We start from the raw sequence: 8,713 nt of genomic DNA, 5'->3' as shown, positions 1-8,713 counted from the left end.
AATTGAATCTGAAACTTTCAATACTATAAGTATGCGACAAGGATTTATCTTATGAAACATCCTAGTTAGATAAACAATATATATAGTTATTTCACAACTAATATCAAAATCGAGTAATATAGGCATCGTATTCGTATACCTTATTGACGAGATAGTAGAATTTGATTTCGATGAAAAAAGAGAATCAGAACCTGAGTGTAACCGTTTATCGTTATCTAGGAGAAGCAAGCAGCTACATAATATGTAAGTATCCAGTCAGTACTTGTGGCATACAGTTGTTAGGTTGTGAATAATTATTATGTAAAGTTTCCCTGCTTCAGGTATATACCAAAAAGTATATTGAATATATAACATGTTGAAGCTGACTTGTGAATATTAAAGTTGTACAACTGAAGTAGTTACTTAAGGTTATTTTACGATATTAAAAGTTCCCGGGAAATTGCACACTTAACGTAAGTAACTAAAGTGGAACCAGAAGTAATGAAAAATCAATTTTCATGTAGGTATTATACTAGGTAATTAGTGTTCATTAATTATTTACGTCCACTGTCTAGTGTATCCAGCGTATTTAAACAAACTTTTGTTGTTATCTAATTTTACCTACTTATGTCAAATTTCAAACTCCATGCATACCCTACATAGTTACTAAATATTGTATTTTCATTGACAGAAGAAGATACGATTTTTTTCAAAGTACCTAGTAACAAAATATTAGCTTTAAATACGATGTACATACAAAGTAGCGGCACCATAAATTAAATACTTATAACAAGCAAGATCATAGAATCGTCCCACGATAAGTCTGCATAGATTTTAATAGCCCCGCCTCTGCAAGGGTTAAGTAAACGTCATAATTTCATCAAAGTTTGACGTTTAAAATAACATCTGCACTGGCGAGGCTGTGAAAATCATTGCAAACTTATCGTGGGACGATTCTACCATCCCATACATTAAAATGCGACCGCCTACGAACGCGCTTACACTCCACCACACATAGATGGCGCCACAAAAAATGCCTTGTTGCCACCGATTATTTGTAGATTGGCATTAAGTGTCAATTCCGAGCCGTAAATCTATGTCAAAAGTGACACTTAACGCCATCTACAAGTATAATCGAAAGCTACAAGACATTTTTTTTGTGGCGCCATCTATGTGTGGTGGAGTGTAAGCGCGGTCTTAGGCGGTCGCATTTTAATGTATGGGATGGTATGATCTTGTTATATTTAATCTATGGCGGCCCGTAAGTTTAGCGCCGAGTGAAATGTGGAGGGGATAGCTACCACTATAATACTTATAGCTACGCACGGAGACGCGTACCTTTCGCTTCCTGTAATTCCTAAGAGACCATCGCTCTTGTGTATTGGCGCGACAGAGCCAGACTACATTTCTGCGGCGTTTCGCGTCGCAGAAATACCATTCGGCTACGGGGCGTTGACTTCTGCGCAATAACGGTCAGAGTTAAACTTACGTGCTTTTTAAAAGTTTGAATAGACCGTCAATATCACTTTAATATTAAGTAATCACGTTTATCTCGCTCCGTGTTTACGATGCGACCGCGACCTTGGCTAGCACTCATTGAGTACCAAGTACTCATGATGCTAGTTTATTTACTCGTAGTATCAGCCGGTCGAGACGTAGCGATAGCCACGATCACGATCGTTGAGGCTACGTGGCGATCTAAACGCAGTCTAGTTCTGTCGCGCCACTACAGAGAAAAGCGATAGCGATTTCTAAGATACGCTTACTCGTACGGAGCGTAAGAAGTTGTGATGTTGGCTAGGACCTGTGTTTTATGCCCTTCTAATTTTGAAAAGACTTATTGATAGTATACAATGAAAACAATCGTAGGTAGGATTTATCGGCATCTAGTTTTAATTTGTGTCCGCCTGTCCGGTACTTAAAAAAACCGGCCAAGAGCGTGTCGGGCCACGCTTAGTGTAGGGTTCCGTAGTTTTCCGTATTTTTCTCAAAAACTACTGAACCTATCAAGTTCAAATCAATTTTCCTAGAAAGTCTTTATAAAGTTCTACTTTTGTGATTTTTTTCATATTTTTTAACCATATGGTTCAAAAGTTAGTGGGGGGGACGCACTTTTTTTTCCTTTAGGAGCGATTATTTCCGAAAATATTAATATTATCAAAAAACGATCTTAGTAAACCCTTATTCATTTTTAGGGTTCCGTAGTCAACTAGGAACCCTTATAGTTTCGCCATGTCTGTCTGTCCGTCCGTCCGTCCGTCCGTCCGTCCGTCCGTCCGTCCGTCCGTCCGTCCGTCCGTCCGTCCGTCCGCGGATAATCTCAGTAACCGTTAGCACTAGAAAGCTGAAATTTGGTACCAATATGTATATCAATCACGCCAACAAAGTGCAAAAATAAAAAATGGAAAAAAATGTTTTATTAGGGTACCCCCCCTACATGTAAAGTGGGGGCTGATATTTTTTTTCATTCTAACCCCAACGTGTGATATATTGTTGGATAGGTATTGAAATATGAATAAGGGTTTCCTAAGATCGTTTTTTGATAATATTAATCTTTTCGAAAATAATCGCTCCCAAAGGAAAAAAAAGTGCGTCCCCCCCCTCTAACTTTTGAACCATATGTTTAAAAAATATGAAAAAAATCACAAATGTAGAACTTTATAAAGACTTTCTAGGAAAATTGTTTTGAACTTGATAGATTCAGTAGTTTTTGAGAAAAATACGGAAAACTACGGAACCCTACACTGAGCGTGGCCCGACACGCTCTTGGCCGGTTTTTAAATACCTATCCAACAATATATCACACGTTGGGGTTGGTTTGAAAAAAAAAATATCAGCCCCCACTTTACATGTAGGGGGGGGGGGTACCCTAATAAAACATTTTTTTCCATTTTTTATTTTTGCACTTTGTCGAAATGAAATGAAATGAAATATTTATTTTCCAAGTAGGCATATTACAATGCGCTTATGAACGTCAAATAAAACTACGCCGGCTCTAACCCCACGCCTCAGCCTCGAGAAGATTTCAGTCCCCCCTCAGTTGGAGGAGGGTATCCACTATGGGACCGGCAAGAAACTCGGCGGGCCACTTCTTTTCAAAACATTACATCTTATATTTAACATGCATTAAAAAAAAAACAAGATACAATTTAATAAGCAAAAGTATTCATAAAAAAAAATATTAACACAAGAAATTATACAAAGTACAAAGCTATTATGATTATTAATAAGAGATGTTAGAGATGTATAGAGTCTCTAAGTGTCAAAGTACATCTAAAAAAATTATACATGAAGAAAAAAACCGAATAACTAAAATAACTTTAGAGTTGTAAAAGACTCTTGTTGTCTTAAGCAAAGGAAAAAAAAAATATATGTATACTTAAGAGCGCTTTCAAAAAATCTGCTTGCTCGCATTTCGACGCCGGCGGCGCTGGCGTGCGCCTGTGTGCAGACGCACACTATAACCAGAAGCATAACGATTGTAGCCTGCGGTACAGACATAGCGTGCGATCCTCTTCGAACCAACCTTACGTGCGGCTAGAGCGAAAGAGATAGCATTCACGGTCGGTACCGCCACGCCGTCAGTGGCGTTGCGGACTAACCATTATTGATACTTGCGTAAAAACACCACCATATATATTACATATTTGCATACATGATTTCGTGCATAAATACTTGACCTTTTAGTTTAATTATTAAACTTATCACAGTTTTTTTTATTAAAACGTGTGTAGCCTTGGAAGAAATAAATTAAAAAACTTTTATAATATAATAAATTGTGTATATAATATTGTCTTCTGTCACCGCGATAGTTACTCATGAAATAAATTTATGGAATCAGATTATATCGCGTATAATGAATATAATCCGTTTTCTTAGTTTTATTTTATTTTGTATATGATATGTTTTCTAGGTTCTTTTCGGTGAAGGAAAACATCGTGAGGAAACCGGACTTATTCCAATAAGGTCTAGTTTACCCTTTGGGTTGAAAGGTCAGATGGCAGTCGCTTTCGTAAAAACTAGTGCCTACGCCAAATCTTGGGATTAGTTGTCAAAGTGGACCGCAGGCTCCCATGAGCCGTGGCAAATGCCGGGATAACGCAAGGAAGATGATGATGTTTTCTAGGTACATATACAGAGTGGGGCCTGTAACAAAGGCGAAGAATTGAACTCTAGGCTATTCTCCTTAAGCCGTTTTCACACTATCCGATCCGATATCCGATGTCGGAAGCATTTCAATAGAAAAAATCCAAGATGGCGCCTGTAATGTATGGGATATCGGTCCGACATCCGATATCGAATCGGATAATGTGAAAACGCACTTATACTGATCAACATTTGTTCGGCGACTTTTAAAAATAACTTTTATTTTGATTTTTATCACCCTTGAAAGTTTTTCTAAGAGGTAATGTATTGCGAATTCTGTTAAGTCTAAAGTGTGACAGACAACGTCAATGACAACAATAATGGCGTACATTGAAGCTAATATTTATTTTGTATGAAAAATTAAAAATTTAAAGACTTCATAATTTTTAAAAGTCACTGAATAAATGTTGATCAGTATAAGGAGAATAGCCTACAGTTCAATTCTTCGCCTTTGTTACAGGCCCCACTCTGTATATAATGGAACTAAGATCGGTTTTCTTTAATTTTAAGTAGTTTTTTTTTATATTTAAAATGTAAGAGTTTTGAATGATTCACGGTTATTTTCATTAGACTTATATTCACGGTCTATATCCCGGTCAATATAAGTTTAATATTTAAAATGTGTTTTTAGGGTTTCGTAGTCAACTAGGAACCCTTATAGTTTCGCCATGTCTGTCTGTCTGTCCCTCCGTCCGTCCGTCCGTCCGCGGATAATCTCAGTGACCGTTAGAACTAGAGAGCTGAAATTTGGTACCAATATGTATATCAGTCACGCCGACAAAGTGCAAAAATAAAAAGCGGAAAAAATGTTTTATTAGGGTACCCCCTACACGTAAAGTAGGGAGTGATTTTTTTTTCATTTCAACCCTAACGTATGATTTATTGTTGGATAGGTATTTAAAAATGAATTACTGAAATCGTTTTTTGATAATATTAATATTTTCGCGAATAATCGCTCCTAAAGAAAAAAAGTGTCCCCCCCCTCTAACTTTTTAACCATATATTAAAAAAATATTTAAAAATCACAAAAGTAGAACTTTATAAACTTTCTAGGAAAACTGTTTTGAACTTGATAGGTTCTATAGTTTTTGAAAAATATGGAAAACTACGGAAGAGCCGAGCGGCTATTTACCAACGCGGCTTTAAAAACCGGCCGAGAGCGTGTCGGGCCACGCTCAGTGTAGGCACTGAGCGTGACCCGACACGCTCTCGGCCGGTTTTTAAATATTAAGTTGTTTTAATTGCATGGAGCACAGGAAGGTCCACATCTATGTATTGGTTTTTTGTAAGGAAATACAACACTACGCTACGCCTACCTGCTTTAGTTGACTGTTGACACACTGAGACAGTGGATGCGCCAGAGTATAAAAGAGTGATTACCATCTCTTGTCAAAGATCTTGTTGAGACGAATCAAACGAACCCAAACACGAAGTGGTTACAAGACCTGGTCGTGGAATACTCTTGACTACCTTCCAGCTTCATCATCAGATCCTGGGTACCATCTCTTGTCAAAGATCTTGTTGAGACGAATCAAACGAGCCCAAACACAGAAGAGTTTCAAGACCTGGTTGTTGAATACTCTTGACTACCTTCCGGCTTCACCATCAGATCCTGGGTACCATCTCTTGTCAAAGATCTTGTTGAGACGAACCAAACGAGCCCAAACACGGAGTGGTTTCAAGACCTGGTTGATGAATTCTTTTGACTACCTTCCAGCTTCATCATCAGACCCTGGGTACCATCTCTTGTCAAAGATCTTGTTGAGACGAACCAAACGAGCCCAAACACGAAATGGTTTCAAGACCTGGTTGATGAGAACTCATGACTACCTTCCGGCTTCATCATCAGATCCTGGGTACCATCACCTCTTGTCAAAGATCTTGTTGAGGCAAATCAAACGAGCCCAAACACGAAATGGTTTCAAGACCTGGTTGATGAGAACTCATGACTACCTTCCGGCTTCATCATCAGATCCTGGGTACCATCACCTCTTGTCAAAGATCTTGTTGAGGCGAATCAAACGAGCCCAAACACGAAATGGTTTCAAGACCTGGTTGATGAGAACTCATGACTACCATCTGACTTCATCATCAGATCCTGAGTACCATCTATTGTCAAAGATTTTGTTGAGACGAGTCAGTAACCTCAAATGATATTCAATAATAAATAATACTTACTAAAAATATTAGTCAAGTTAATTAGTTAGTTACCAAAGTCGTCAACCCAAGGATCAAAGTTTTCGGTCGCAGTATACATGCAACAGTACAGCCAAACACGCACACAAGTGCGGTTTTGGACACGGCGGGTGCCGCACACAATGACAAAATAACTTCGCGATCGTCGAGCCGCGTGCGGAGCGGACTAACATACGTCCTGCCTCTACAAGCTCTGCCGCGGTACTGACATCGCAAGCGCGCGTAACCGGTAATAAGGAGGCATTTTTAAAAAATCGTCAAAAATATTAAATTGCAATTAATAGAAAACTTTTGCATAAAATCTGTTTGAGTAAGCGTTGCAGATTATTTTTATATTAAAACTACTTCAAAAACACGTAAGTTTTCGAAGAAATTAACACTTATTCTGAGGTGATTTCTGAAACAAATTGGATTTATCATATCCTCATTTACTCTATTCTAAAGCCTTATAACAAAGAAATAGTCTCAGATGATTGTAGTACAGGATATACATAATACAAATTTACCACTTGAAGCATTCAAAACTATCCAAATTTTACAAATTAGACGGACTAAGTCAGCACTTTTCGCGGGTTTTCCTAAACATGCACCAGAAAAAAAATCATAATTTATTAAGTGAGTTAGTTTTTAAAAATCCAGTCTCACAACATGTAAGTTAAGAAGATGTCCTAATCGAATCCTGAACTTAATAAGTCTTTTAGATGACGGAAAGTGTAGCATTTTGCCGACTAAAACTATCAATTTTACATTATTACGACGTTTTCGTTGAATGCCCTCTTAATCTACTTTTTTCCTTGGAGATGTATATGGTCTCCAAGAGTCAGAAAGAGTCGGCGTGATTGATATACATATTGGTACCAAATTTCAGCTTTCTAGTGCTAACGGTTACAGAGATTATCCGCGGACGGACGGACGGACGGACGGATGGACGGACAGACAGACATGGCGAAACTATAAGGGTTCCTAGTTGACTAAGGAACCCTAAAAGATGAGATTTTCTGTTGTTTATTATGATTTTAGTACGATTAGGTACGAGTTAAATGCGTAAGGCGTTTTAAGAACAAACGATATATACATAGAATAAGACATTTTAATAGTATCACAAGGATAAATACAATATGATAAGATTGATAAGCAACTAAACATGGCTTTATCACTGTCAAGGCTAGACGTGTGAGATATATTATAATTGTTAAGATCATTTTATTAAGGTATTAAAACCGACACCTGTGTGTGTGCAGTGGGGCCCTATCAAAGAATCATCTTTTCTATAAACCAGTAATTGACCCGAGCGACGGCGTAGGTCTACGGTTTAAACCTATTTGCATTTTGTAGGTTCGGGGTAGGTCATTCTCAACCGATTCACATCAAGTGATCAGTTAAACAATTTTTCCCCTCACTAGCTCGGAAACACGTGTTTTATCCTTTAATGCCAGCGGGTAAAAACTCATTTTATCCACTAGTGGGTAAAGTAATTTGACCTTGAATAATAGTCAAATCAACTGCTTTAAAATTGACAAAAGTAGGTGAATTTAGTAATGAAGATGATTTACCACCTGTAGAACTACTGGAAGCAGTGATAAACGCATTTTTTGCGTTGTAGTTTCCTCGCTATAGTGAGGGGAAAAGTTTTGTGTTACACACGGGTGCAAATGTATTTTACTTCTCGTGTATTGAAAAACTCGCTAAGTTCAGGATTCTATTCTCGAACCTATAGAATCCTTTCACTTGCTCGTTTTTCAATTCCACACTCGGCGTTAAAATACAACTTTGCCCCCTTGTATGACAAATAACTATTTTTTAAATCGATTTTTGGATTTTTAAAAAAATGCAGAAGTTACCATAAACGACTTAAGCGCCAAAAGACTATTATTGCTCTTAAGACCATCGTGACTTGATCGAGTGTTTTTTTTTGAGTTTTCAAAGGATATCACGAAAATCTACAGCTCACAGTGCCAAGCTGATGTGACAAAAATCAAAGACTGGGGATTCAATAGGACAATACATTTTAATATGAAATAAAACTATGGAAACGGATTAAATCGCGTATAATGAATTTAAAATACATCCCGACGTTTCGAACTCTTTACAGCGTTCGTGGTCATCGGGTGACTGAGGAAAAATAACAATGTGCAAAAGCTACCCACATAGAAGAAATATTAACGAACCATGACCACAAATAATATAGATTTCTAAGGCAGGTTCACACACTATTAATAAAGCTAGTTATACAATATTAATAAAAATTACCATTACTATGTTAAAAAATAATTAACCAATTAATCTACACAAAATTGACAAAGAACAAACTGCAAAAGTCCAACACCATACAACACAAATGCCTCACAGCCTTCGTCGTGCTTGTTCCATTATCAGATGTACTACTGGATCC

The 8,713-nt window shown here is 37.5% G+C and overlaps 1 protein-coding gene across 1 annotated transcript in view; it reads left to right on the top strand.

Annotated features, from left to right (window-relative positions):
- Positions 1 to 73: 73 nt before the first annotated feature.
- LOC125230080 (UDP-glucosyltransferase 2-like) overlaps positions 74 to 8,713 on the top strand; it is a 31,476-nt gene continuing 22,836 nt past the window's right edge. The window contains exon 1 of the mRNA XM_048135087.1: positions 74 to 452. The gene's annotated coding sequence lies outside the window, so the exon portion shown is untranslated. The remainder of the gene's footprint in view (positions 453 to 8,713) is intronic.

The sequence above is a fragment of the Leguminivora glycinivorella genome, chromosome 1, assembly GCF_023078275.1.
Source record: "Leguminivora glycinivorella isolate SPB_JAAS2020 chromosome 1, LegGlyc_1.1, whole genome shotgun sequence".
In the NCBI taxonomy this organism is placed as follows: domain Eukaryota; kingdom Metazoa; phylum Arthropoda; class Insecta; order Lepidoptera; family Tortricidae; genus Leguminivora; species Leguminivora glycinivorella.
Note: the sequence above shows the minus strand (reverse complement) of the source record. Positions and strands in the feature narration are given on the sequence as shown.